Source organism: Talpa occidentalis, unplaced genomic scaffold (genome assembly GCF_014898055.3).
Source record: "Talpa occidentalis isolate TD23 unplaced genomic scaffold, MPIMG_talOcc4v2.1 talOcc4.4, whole genome shotgun sequence".
NCBI classification, from domain to species: Eukaryota; Metazoa; Chordata; class Mammalia; order Eulipotyphla; family Talpidae; genus Talpa; species Talpa occidentalis.
Genome location: NW_023604295.1, coordinates 3,477,525 through 3,490,866, shown reverse-complemented (window position 1 = coordinate 3,490,866; position 13,342 = coordinate 3,477,525). Strand labels below are relative to the sequence as shown.

General features: G+C 48.9%; 1 protein-coding gene across 1 annotated transcript in view; it reads right to left on the bottom strand.

Annotated features, from left to right (window-relative positions):
• ERG (ETS transcription factor ERG) overlaps positions 1–11,644 on the bottom strand; it is a 145,197-nt gene extending 133,553 nt beyond the window's left edge. The window contains exon 1 of the mRNA XM_054700271.1: positions 11,601–11,644. The gene's annotated coding sequence lies outside the window, so the exon portion shown is untranslated. The remainder of the gene's footprint in view (positions 1–11,600) is intronic.
• Between the last annotated feature and the right edge of the window lie 1,698 nt (positions 11,645–13,342).

Genomic DNA, 13,342 nt, shown 5'->3' with positions numbered 1-13,342 from the left:
GAGGAGGCGTGAACCTGTACCCCTAAAACATACACAGTGCTGTAAACCAACATCAATAAAAACAATACTATTAAAAAATAGTTAAAAATACCACTAGGAAGGGCCTCCCCCGTGGTGCAGCGGTTGAGCACTGGGTTGCGAAGCTGCCTGCGGCCTCTGCAGCGCCGGTTCGATCCCCGGCTGCTCCCGGCCACTGGAGGAGGGTCCCACATGGCGCGCAGACCCCTCCTGCCGCCCGCTGCTCCCCTCAGCACTGTACTTCGGTCCTTCTGCCTGCTCTGCTCCCCACTCTGGCGAATTCTCTCACCCTCCTGCACTTCTGACTGTACCCGGTGCTTGTATAAATAAATAAATAAATCTTTAAAAAAAAAAATACCACTAGGAAAATCCTTTATTTTTAAAGATAATTCCTCACATCACAGATCTAAAATATCCAAATAGATTAGAGATGTGCATATTAATAATTAAGCCATAAAAAAAGAAGAAAATACAGGTGATGATTGTATAATTCAGGGTGGGAACAACCTCTGTCGAGATGAATTAAGGGCAGAATCCATAAAGATAAGTATTCATTTTAAAAAATTAAGACACTCTGTATGTTGAAAAGACTACATAAAACTGGAAAACAAATCACTTTCTTCTTTTTCAATGACAAAAGAACTAGAACTATATATTCTTTTGGGGGGGAAAGCAGAATTTTTCAATAAACATAGGGAAAATATTTGAAACACATTTGACAAAGTTTTAATATCTTTAGCATATGAAGAATATTCGCAATTTTCTTTGTTCATGTAACAAATGTTTTGCCTACCTACTGCGCAGTAAGTATGAGATCTTACACAAGCCAGACGTTTGTGGAATTGAAGAAAGAAGTTTTGAGTCCATATGTGTAAATAGGTAGAGGACATGAAAAACTATAAATGACCAGTAAACTTTTTGAAAAATGATTAATAAAGGAATTCAAACAAAAATGATCTATCAATTTTTTGTCATTTACAGTATCAAATCAGAAAAATATACTAATGAATATTTGCAAACGATGAGAAAAAACACAGTCTCACATACCAGTATCTGTTTAAACTGGTATAAGTCTTCAAAGGAAATACTGGAAAGTCATGTGAAATATTAGAATTTAGCATATTCTTGGACTTAGCAATTCCACTTTTATTATTATGTATTAAAGAAGTTACCATAGGTGTAAGCCAACATAGAGGCTATTCAGCACAGTTTAAATTCAGGTGAAGTCACCTAAAAATGGATCAACAAATATTTAGTTCAAAATTTACAGTGTATGCACAGGAGTATAATTCCATGAGGTCACTAAACAGTATTTAGGGTATGGGAAGACATCAATGAACATTTACAAATGATAAAAAAGCAATATCCAAAAAATGTTTACTATGGCCCCCTTTTAGCAAAATATAATGATATGTAATACCATACACAGAAAAATAGACTAGAAAGCTGGCCACCAAAATACTCATCGTGGGCAGCTAAGTGGATGGGATCATGTGTATTATTTTTGCTAACTTGCAGGGCATTCACAACGTCACTGAGTTTCATGATGTGAACTAAGCACGACTCCTGCCGGCACAGAGCCACGCTCCTCCCTGCCCCGGCCGCTCCTCCGCCATGATCCAGGCTTCACAGCGCTTTGTGGGAGCACCCGGACAGACGAAGCATTTGCCAGGCCTCCCTGCTGGGCAGTCCCGTAGATGAGACCTCCCGGCCTGCTCTGCCGTCAGCTGTGGCCACAGACTGAACTGGCGGATGGGAAGGGGTAGACACCTGACCTGTAACACCCCCACATGAGACCCCTCCGCCCCTTTCCATCTGTGGGTGATGGAAAGGCTTTGAGGGACACAGAAAAGAGTCTGGACAGAGGCTGGGAAAGGAGCCACAGCTCACAAGAGTCACCCAGGGGGAGCCGCTACACCAGGAACCCTCGCCTTTGACTGAGGGAAACACACTTTTTTATTTGTAAGATCAGTGAAATTTGGGGATTTCTTAGAATGGTTAGTTTACCCTGATTAGGTCTGGGGTAGTCCCTCCTTCCTGCCCAGCACCCCAAAGTTGGTGATAAAGAAGAAAGAACAAGCATCCCAAGCTTGAGTAACAGCCAAACAAACTGGGGGGCTGCTGTGGGCGGGTCCCAGCAGGTGCAGTCACCCAGGTATGTTGGGGTGCACAGAGGTGTCCACAGCTGGGAATAAATGAAACCACATCAGCAAGTCACACCCAGGGTTGAAATTCAACCAACCGCAGCTGGACAAATTTGCCACCAATCAGAACTGCAGACTCAAGCCTCATCTGCATGAAGCACACCTAACCCCGCCCCTGGCCTATACAAGCTGCTCCCAGGCAGGCTTCCGGGATATTCAGCTCAGGTGCTATTTGCCTCGGTGTCCCCTCCGCTGAAGCCCCAAGGAGTGTCTCCTGCGATGCCCAAGCTGTAAAGCAAGACATCACTGCTAGACAGAAGAGCGGTAACACTTCTGCTGTGGCGCAAGCTGTGACACTCCAGCCATAACATGGCTGCTCTTACCTGTTCAGGCTTTGGTATCATGGTGGGCACTACCAGGGAGAGAACTAAAGTCTTGCAACTGGGGTAGCCATCACTCAGAGTCACCTCACCTTCCTGCACTGCCACCCAGCCCTCCCCGCGTTGTACAGCAGTCTTCCCTGAAATACTCACAGAGCCACGGCCTCCACCCAAAGAGAGAGGTGTTCATGGAGAGCAAGTTCTAGATGTTTCTGTAACCCAGTGGCAGTGAGATCACCAATTCCATTTCAGAGTGCCCAGAGATGTGTTATATTTCCTCAGTAACTATGCAAAATGAGGTGCTTGGGATTTTCTCTATTTTTAGTTGTTAACATATGCATTTCTGAAAACTTTATTTGAAGTCAAAGGAAATATTTCCATATTGATTTTCAATACAGCAACATGCTATTTTAGAATAAAATCCCAAGATCTGGTACATGAAGTTTCATAAAATTACATCACCACTGGATCTTACCCAGAGGATGCTCCTCCAGGCTGCGCGTTATCAGGAGGTCAGGAAGCATCTGTGTCACAGGCAATGGGGAAACGGCCCCTAGGCTCCCAGGGCCTCAAGGGGGCTGTGAGGATCACTGAGGACCAATGACCAAAGATATATTAGCTTGAGAGAAGCCATACAGCCAACACCAGGAAGCCAGCTATGGAAACATCTGGAGCAGAACAAGCAAACCCACATGAGTGTCTTCTCCTCACCCCCATTATTTTCTCTAGTTCCAAAATCTGAACTCTGGTAGAAAAGGGCAGCTGGAGCAGAAGCATGGTGGGGACCTGTGGGTACTGGCGACCCTCCCTGGGCAGACTCCCCTGCTTTCCAGCAGGCACCTCACAGGAGTTACTTGCCCTTGGCCATCTCCTATCATGCACTAAGGACCAACGTGACACAGCCTCCCCAGACCGAGTAAGCCCAAACATCACATGCTTAGCCCTGGGATCTAAATGATAACTGCCTTCACCAAAAGCCCTGACAGAAATGCAACATCACCCTTAAATGACAGACAAACAGATAATACAACAGAGTGAACCGTGTTTGTTCAGAGGTCTAACTCCAAGAAACATCCAAACAAGAGAATGAGTCATCTAAAAGGGTTCAGTCTTCATCTCTTTCCTTTAAGCATTTCAATTTTCCACCATGGTGGCACGTGATCATGGCGGAGCTGTCCAACAGCCAAGAGTCCCGGAGAAGGGGTCTCCCACATTACAAACACCATGTAGGTTTCACGAACAATGGGTGTTCACATCTCAACAAGAGATAACCCTACAAATATAAGCTTGCTCGCGCCCTGCTCCAAAAAAAAGATGGGGTCACAATGTCAAGCAAATGATGACCCCCTGGACATTTCAAGGAAGTTAGTTACAGCCTGATCTTGCCTCTGCACAAGTCCCCCAGTGGCATCCCATGCCACTCTAGCTCCCTTTAAGAAAGAATCCAGCATTCACCTGAAGAGCCTCCAGCTGTTCAACCTTAGATTCTGCCTCATCCTGACAACTGTGAGCCAATAACTGGACATAGGAGTAGGGGCAAGCCTGGCCATTTCTGCCCGACGCTGGACCCCCGCAAACGCAAGCTCTGCTACCAGGTCCCGGTGGATGGGTCGACCTGTCCAGTTCAGTCTGAGGTTCTCCTGGTCCAATTCTGCTTTGATCATCCCGGGAGCACCCTGACACATCCCCCACACCCCATAAACTCTGTGCATTGCTGTCTCCACATCTGCTTTCCAGGGGACCCAACTAACTCGATGCGTCTGACAGCAATACCAGTAAGAAGTGACTTTGCACAACCAGCACTGAAATGGACTCGCTAGAAAATAAACTTTCACATGAATCCAATTACCCACGATGTCATTTGGCCATTTGAGAGGAAATGAGGGAGCAGCACACATTTTAATCCACAGGGAGGGAATCGATGACTGAAAATGCCGCTATTGTCATTATGTCTCAGAATAAGTAGGGCTGTGTGGAGCATGTGAGTTTCACATCCTCAGGTGAATCTAAGTGCTTTTATTTATGTACAAATAATACCAGATACTTAACACATCCTTCAATTGAAAAATATCACTTGTAAATAGGAATGAAAACATTTTAAGACATATACATTTTAAAACTATAAAATGCCTGAGTTTTAAAAACCCTTTTTTTTTTTTTTTTTGGTCGTATTCAAAGTCTTATCTCTTCACTAGGTATGTCTTAAGTACACACAATTTGTTTTTTTTTTTTAATTCAGGTTTACACAATCAAGTAATGGGTCACGATAAATCCTTTTATTGGATGTACGTGAATTTTCCATCCTAAAGACAGACGTGTAAGAACATCGCATGCTGTTTAAATTAGTCACAAGATAAAAATATCTTCTTTGAGTCTGTTTTCTTTCCTGGTGTCTTTGTCCATTACTAATATTGTCTATTTTATGTGTAATTCTCCCAGGACCACCTCCTGATGGAAGAGTAAGAAAGCTCAGCAGCCCCCTCCAGTCTCACCTGCTAGCGCCACATCCTTTCGTGAGGCGTAACGAGACAGGGAAATTTTCCATCACCTTTCTGCTCCAACAGTAAAGGGAAGGAAGTATTTGAGTTGGGGGCCTTTACTAACGGCTTAAGCCATGAAAACTTTGACTTGCTTTTTACTGTTATTTAAGGCATACACTTTTGATTAGTGATGGTTAAACTTAAATAGAAAGACATTTTAAACTTGGGCTTTAAAGCAAAGGCTAAGAATCACATGGTGAGAGTTAAAGATTTTCGTTGGTCTCAAACTCATGGGCTCAATAATACCACTATTGTAAAAATTTATGGGACTAATTTGGAGGGTCACATAAACTGGTGTTCTTGTTTATTTCTGGATATTGATAATAGCAGCATATTAGCAGTTAATGTATAATGCAAATGAAAAGCGCTTTCCAGAAAATCCACAAAGAATCACTCAAACATTAACAGTCATGCTTTGGTTAAATTTGTTTACTCTTTCTAATGTACATTCTCAGAAGTAACATGTATTCTCAATTAAGCAAAACACAGCCAGGATTTTTATTTAACCCTGGAATTTGATCTTTAAAATAAAAATGAAAAACTTTCTCTGCTATTTACAGTTCCTGCTTTGGGATAAATCCCAACATCTGGATACCAGAGTCCCAGCAGCCAAATCCATGGAGACACATGTGCAATTTTATGCCTGCAAACCCACTATTTTTTAGGCAAAACCGCTACGGGCCCCCCCCCCTTATTTCTTCCTCTACAGAAATCTCTCAGGGAGTGTTTTCCAAATGTATCCAAAGTAAAAAATCGTGTCTCATCTATCACAACCGGGCATAAACACGTACACACAGATAAGTAAAGCAAATGCTTTCCAAAGCCACGCTCTCCTTTCTCTGCGCGATGCGTGCCGACAGCGTCCACCTCTGTGCCATTCTATTCCCTCTCCCTGCCAGCGCCAGCCCGACGCGCTTCCACGCACAGCACGGCCTGTCCCTGAAACCCAGCCCCGGGGGCCTGCCAGAGAAAGGCCAGTCCCCGGCAGTAATGCCGGCCACCGACTGATCAACACTGCAAATTTCCCAATAAAAAAATTGTCGTCCTCATCATTTTCATTATCATCAATTGCAATAAAAAATAAAAACTTTGCCACCGATGATATTGAAATGATGAGGATGACAAGGATGGGGATGGGAACTCACCATCAACTCCTACCACCGCACGCTCCACGGCTGCTCCCGTCACACAATCCAAGCAGGTGGACGCCATTCCCGCACTTCACTGATCAGAGAGCGGACGCTCAGCAGCCCAGGATCCCGCCCAACGTCATGAGCAAGGTCAGGCCTGGGATTGTGAGGCCGGGCTGGCGCCCCAGCCTGCCACTCACCCACTTGCCCCACAGGGACGGCCTGCTGGCCGGGGACCATGTTAGGGAAGCAGGGGTCTCGGTGGGTGGGGACACTCTGCAACCTGGACAAACGGCCAGGCTCTGGACAAAATGCCCCCGTGGATGTGAGGATGCTCGGGACACAGGACGCATCGCTCAAGGATGCAGCCCTCCCAAGTGGCCACCAGTATGTGCGAAATGCCCAGCCAGGGGGCTAGGTAGTGAGCTCCTGGGTTATGGCCACCAGCCCCAGGGAGCCCCAGGGGTCCTTCTGCATCTGCTTAAGTTATTTTCAGAACTCCTGCTCACCTACCGGGTCCACAGGCTTCCCCCGACCTCACACTTCTTAAAACTCTCTTAGGTCCTTCCCTCCACAACATACTAAGAGTGTAAATTTAGCATTTTGTATTGTCAGAAATATTTAGCCTTATTTCCAAAGTGGCAGCCAAGGAACCGTGTGGGAAAGAAGTCAGTTCATTGACTCACTTCCTGGCAAATAGTAAGCTTATAGCTGTATAGTTCTTTCCAGAATATTCCCTTCTCCCCTGCTATTGCTTTTAAGTAGGAGTATACTAATACCTAACACTGTATATTAACACTCTAATAGCATATTGTATAATTGCTAAAATATGTAACCGTACGTAACATGCAACATTATACATTAATAATATATAATTAGCCTAATGTTAATAACATTGCACCAGTAATAATAAGGAAAGTGATGCTAAGTGCTTACTATGTGCCAGGCACTATTTCTGAATGTTTGAAGTGCACTAACATTAGCTGATCTAGTCCTCATGATTCTATGAGACAGCTGGACTAGTTCACCCCCATTCTACTGCTAAGGAAACTGAGGCACCTGGTAAGAAGCAGAGCCAAGCTTCAAAGCTGGACTACTTGGCCCCAACACCTTTCTAAAACTCGGCAGAAAACACATAAAAATGGAAGAGAGAAGGAACAGGATGGGAAATATCCTAATTAAAAATAAATCCTGAGTAAGTCAATTTTCCGTCCTTCTCCACAAGCAGAAGTGACTAGGAGTCCTGAGGCCCTCGTTATCCCATGGCCCTCACCCTGGGGATGGTCTCTGGAGGCTGGGGAGGGTGCGCGGGAAGGAGCCGCTCCACAGGAGTCCCTGTGCCAACAGCATCTCGAGCCCGTGGGTGGCGGCATCGAGAGCTGGCCCGTGGGCCCCGGGCTCAGAGAGCGAGCTCGAATCCCTGCATGCTTCATGTAAAATAAACAGCAGTGGGGAGCTTGGAAGACCCTGGAGCCAGCAGGCTGTCTCTGCTGAGCCCCGTGAAGTGGGCAGCCTGGGCAGGGGCGGGAAGGGGGAATATGGCGATGGAATCGGGGAGGCCGTGCCCCTCCCATACATGCCGCCGGCCCCCATGTCCCGTGTGGCCTAGGTGTCCAGATGCAGGCGACCTGTGCCCTGGAGGGCAGGTGCTGAGTCTGCCTGGTCTCTATCCCCCTACCCAACCAGTCCCCGCAACACACACTATTGTGCGTAGGCACAGGAGACTCTGTGAGTGTTTGTCGAATAATGAGTCAGAGACGTGCTCCTTGTTGCAAAAGGGAACCACCCACAAAGCTTCGGCAGATGGAAGCCCCAGCTAGGACACCCAGAGCTGCTCGGTGAGCCTCGCGCTCAGTGGCAGGGCAGGCCTGGCCAAGCCCGGTCCGCTGCTGGACACCGCCTGACGGGAGCTGGTCCCACCTTCCTTCCAGCACCGGACGAGCCATCTCTACTGCTGACCTGCTACAGAGCAGAGCGCTTCACAGTCAGGAAGCACCTGTCCAAACAGGGCTTCACCCTGGGCCGCCCGACTCGACCTTCCCTTTCGCTTCCTTTAGTCTCCTAAGTTTTTACTGTCAGTATCACTCTCGCAAAAATGGGTTCCGTAAAATATTCGGGCAATGTAATGAATAAGAAGCAAACACCCCAGATGTCATCCTCAGCCCCAAACAAGCAGTACCAGGACCTTAGAAACCCACGGAGTACCCCCCAAAGGTCTCCACTCCCCCCAATGCGATTCCCAGCCTGAATTACATACTTACTCGGCCCTTGTTTTTCTTTTCTCCACATATTTGTGTTCCTCTGAACAACACGTATTTTAGCTTTGCCTCTTTTGCTCTTCATATGTCAAATCTCATTATATTTACTCTTCTCTGGACTTGTTAGTCCTTTCCTGCTCAGGTTAGGGTCTGGGTCTGTCTCTCTGCCCCTTTGCATCAGACTTATGTTCACAGGTGCCTGACATACTCGGCCTATCCACATGATGTGGACAAGCATTTCTATGTGATGAAGTCCTCAGAGGGCCAGGAAAGAATCAGAAATCAAAATATGCTCACCACCTCACTATTAGCACCAGCAAAAAAAAGTTAGTTTTTTAAACTTACTTTAACTGCTGATTTTATTTCTCAGTGAATTGCCCTGATTGTTGTGGCCTTTGAATCAAAAACATTTTCTATTTCAGAGTTATTTACCAGCCCTCCTTAAAAAAAAAAAAAATATTTCCAGTTGCTTTAACACATCAAAGGGTCAGAGTCATTTGTTCTGGCAAGAAAGACCTATAGTAAATTATGCAGAATACATTTTTTAAAAGGAAAAGAACTTTCTTTGCTTCCGATCAGCCAGCGGACATGAAGTGAGGGACAGACCTGCCCTGGCTGTCGCTGGCTGGTTCCCCGCACACCTGCAATCCAGTCTCTTCTGCAGAGAATCCAAGTCCTTTTCAGATGAAAAAAGCATTTCAGTCGCCAGGAGCCAAAGCTGAAATCTTCCACTATTTACATTAACACATCAAGCAGGACTATTCAGTGCCCTTTACAAGCCCTTCCTCTCCCAGAAATAAAAGTCTCGCTCCCCCACCCAGAGAACTTCACTGAATAAATTCCTTAAATCGCAGATTTTAAGGAAGCAGAGGAAGGCAATTTATTTTCCTAACTCTGTTGTCAAGGACACCAACTTCAGATACCAAAAAAGTCCAAGAATAATTATTCAAATTCCAATCGGTGGAATTTGATCAATTTACAAAGGAAACCAGGTCTTTTATATAATTCTCTGCCTCGCCGCCAACATCGGCTGCTCGTAACTGCAACTCTACACGGCCGGTTCATCTTCAAAACACACAGAAGCAATTTAGGTTGAAATTTATTTTGAGAAAACTCTCAGGGTTTTAATTTCTCAAAGTTATCCCTCGCTTATATTTACGCTAACCGATATGATGATAAGTCAGAGCTGAAACCACAGCTCATTTCTGAGCTCAAATAAGGAACGTTGCCACCAAACATTCTTGGCGGTCGTGATTCTCAGAAGTGTCTGAGCCGGGCTGCTCCTGATGAATTAACTTTTTACAGCCTGTAATAATCTAGTGCTGACTTCACCTTTTCCTTTGGGCTGGTTATGAATAAAAAGCCAATTAAATGGATTCCCCACACAAGGCCCTCGCACTCTCAACGACAGAGGATATTTCTTGTTCGTCTTCCCCGGCCCCAGGAGCTTTGCTTCACATCCCTCAGCTCATCATCACCAGCTAAAGGCTACAGTCTTCCCGCTCCAGCTGTGTTACGTGGACACATGTGCCAAATACGTTCCAGATTTTTTTTAAGATTTATTTATTTATGCATATAAGAGCTGGGTTCAGGCCAGAGGTGTGAGGGGGGTGAGAGGATTCACCAGGACAGAATGGGGAGCAGAACAGGCAGATCCACTGAAATCCACTGCTGAGGGGAGCAGCGGGGAGACAGGAGAGGTCTGTTGCGCCATGTGGGTCAGCTCCCTGGCCGGGGATCGAACTCAGGCCACAGTGGCTGCAGATAGCTTCATAGTGCTGCCTTAACCCCTGCGCCACCAGGGAGGCCCCTACGTTCCAGATATTTCTGAAGAAGCCCATTGCACCCACAGGAGATTTACCACTCGCCCGTCTGCAGACCAGTGCTACGCCCCAGTGAGTATCACGAAGAAATCAACCTACGTGCCCACCCCCCCCCAGAGTCTACTCCTCTCCATCCCCGGGTGGAATTTAGAGTCCTTGAGAGCCCCCCTAATTCCGAAACTGCAGGAACACCCACAAAGAAGACGCTTAAACTCCTATTACTCCTGATCCCATTTTCAACGAAATCGCGTCTGTGGTCACGAGTTGCCTGGGATACGCAGAACTTCCCCAAATTCATGGCTTTCAAAATGCGTGTGTGTGATTTTGAAGTTATTCTTTATTTCAATCCCACAGAAAGGGCACGTGTGTCAAAGCCACAAACTTTCCTTTAATTATAAGCCACCTTTCATAGTCAATAAAGCCTTTTAGCAAAGGGTAATTAATAAATATTAATTAAACCAATTAATAAAACCAACCAGACCACGTAGGGGAAATGAATCCGCACAGGGCAAGGGAAGAACCGGCAGAGCAGTGAGGCCGGGGCGAGCGTCAACGGGGAACTAAGCCGTCCCGGGGGAGACAGCCCGGGTGGATAACACAGCTCAGGCCCCAAACGTTTCTGTAACTTTTGTGCTGAGCCTGCGAAAGCGCTCGCGTCCCTCCCTCCGGGAGCCTGAGGAGGGGCCGCTGGGCGAGAGGCGAGAGGCGGAGAGCAGCTGCCCAGCTGAGACTCGGCTGCAGGTGGGAAATGCGGTGTCTAACCCCCGCCTCCTCCGGGAAGCCCCGCAGTGCAGAGACGGACTGGAGCAGAAGTGAGAACCGAGCTCTGGTTTTTTAATAGCTCATCTCAGGGGCCAGCCATCTTTTTCCTCAAAGAGCCAGAGCATGGACTTTCCACCCCGCAGGCCCCAGGCTGCTGCAAGGACCAACTCCGCCGACACAGAGGCCTCGCCGCCCTGGACAGCGTGTAAATGAGAGCCAGGCTGTCCCCAGGAAGACGTTCATGGACAACCAAGTCTGACTTCCGTGTCATTTACACGTGTCAGGAACTATTCTGCTTTTGACTTTGTTTTTAAGATTTTAATTTTCATCTGGACGTTGTTCTAAAGCATGTCACTGGTCTATTCCCACGTTCATCTTTCTCCAAGTGTTTAAAAAGGTGAAAACTACCTCCTCAGCTCAGGGCCGCAGGAGGGCAGGCGTGGGCACCTAAGCCCCCTGCCACGGCCCCTGCGCCTAGGGGTGGGGAAGAGTCTGGGGAGGGCCCCAGGAGGAAGGCAGGGCGGCCTCCTGGCCAAGGCACCTACCTCGACGGGAGCTGCGGGGTCCGGGGCGGTCCGTGTCGTGTCCTCTGAGAGTCCAGCTCAGTCAGCATCCCTGAGGAGCCGGGGGCAGCTGGGAACAGAGGGACGACACAGACAAAGTGAGCCCCCGCACCACACGCCTCCCTTCCCACAGCACCCAGGGCAACGCGTGGGCCGGGCTGGAGCTCAGGTCAGGCACCGTGCCCAAGAGCACCCCTCAGGGCCACTGGAAGAGGGGGCGAGAGGCCCGCTTGTCATCCAAGAGGGTGTCACAGGCTTCTAGCCCCCATCACACCCAGGAGGGCATGTCCAGAAAACCCACGCCCCAGGCAGCACACGCACGTGAGCAGCATCTACGAGCAGCTGGTTAACAGAAGACGGAAAACGAGGCATTTTCCATGAGACGCAGAATATCGGGCCCTGGAGGTCCCACCACACAAGGCCCCCGAGGCTGCTCTGTGCCTCCCCACCAGGCACGGCTGCTGTCACCAGGACTTAGTGGCAGCCCCTGCATGCGGCCCCACGTGTGTGTTGGCAGTTAACCCTGCTCTGACCCGGAGGCAGGGCCCGCCGTCAAGGCCATGGGGCCCTGGGGAGGCAACTGTCCGGGAGCAACTGGGGGGCAGGCGGCAGAGACGGGACTCCAGCTGGCTCTTTCTAGCTCGAGGCCCATGGACGCCTCGGCCTGGCATAAGGAACAGGCTCTGCCCTGCATTTTGAAGACACTTTCATTTTTAAATTATCTGAAAGTTAAGCAATTGTCACATAAAGGCACCCCTGGTCCAGGGGCAAGTGCTTGACCCAGCAGATGCCTCTGTCCATACGAGAAGCCACTGTGTTCTGGCTGATGCCCCAGCCCCCCTCCCCATGCCACGGCTCCCTCCGCGGCCCCTTACCCCGGGCCCTGGCCCCGGGGCTGACTCCCTCCTGGCCCCATGAGATTCAGCCAACGGGGCTCCACCTGGAGCCGGGGGTGTCTCAGCACACCCTCCCGCCACCCGCCGGGACCTCCCTCGGCGCTGAGCCATGGTCTGGCCACCGCCGGGCTCTCTTCTGCCCCCATCCTGAGGACCCCCCCACACACAGGACTTTCGTGATGGCAAATTACTAACATCTACCATACACCCTGGATAACAGCGGCCAAGATCCCCTTTCCGACGTGTCCAGCTAGAGGGTAAAAGGGGACTCGCAGGAACTGCAAAGAAAACAGACGTCATCACACGCACCAAGCGCCATTTCTTTCCAGTTAACACACATGATGTCAAGCCCTGGTCCTCCCTCAAAATGCAGGTTACGGAAGAGTAGCCGAGAAACTCCTCCCAGACACTGTGGTTCTCAGAGTCCTCCCCGGAGCACCTGGGCTCTCCCTCCACACCCCAGAAGCCTGTGCCTCCTGCGGACCCTGAGCGTGGTGAAGTGCAGTCAGCATTCGGGGTCTCCTCGACCACAGAGGTGTCAGCAGCCTCAGCAGCCACCCTCTCCACCCACCAGGACACACACTTCACAGACAGCCCCTCATGTCTCATGCACGTCATAGGAAAGTCGGGGGCACTTTCAGCACATCAAAGATGAAGTGGCAGGGGCGGGAATGTGTCCATTCCCCATGCAACTGATGGCCCCCTCCGGGGAAGCAGGGGAGACAGCTCATTCGAGACAGAGGGCCAGAGGGCCGTGGGAGCAGCAGCTGCCTCCTGGCACCCTAGAGGCAGGAGGTGGGAGACTAGAGGAGGCGGCGGCCCCAGTGA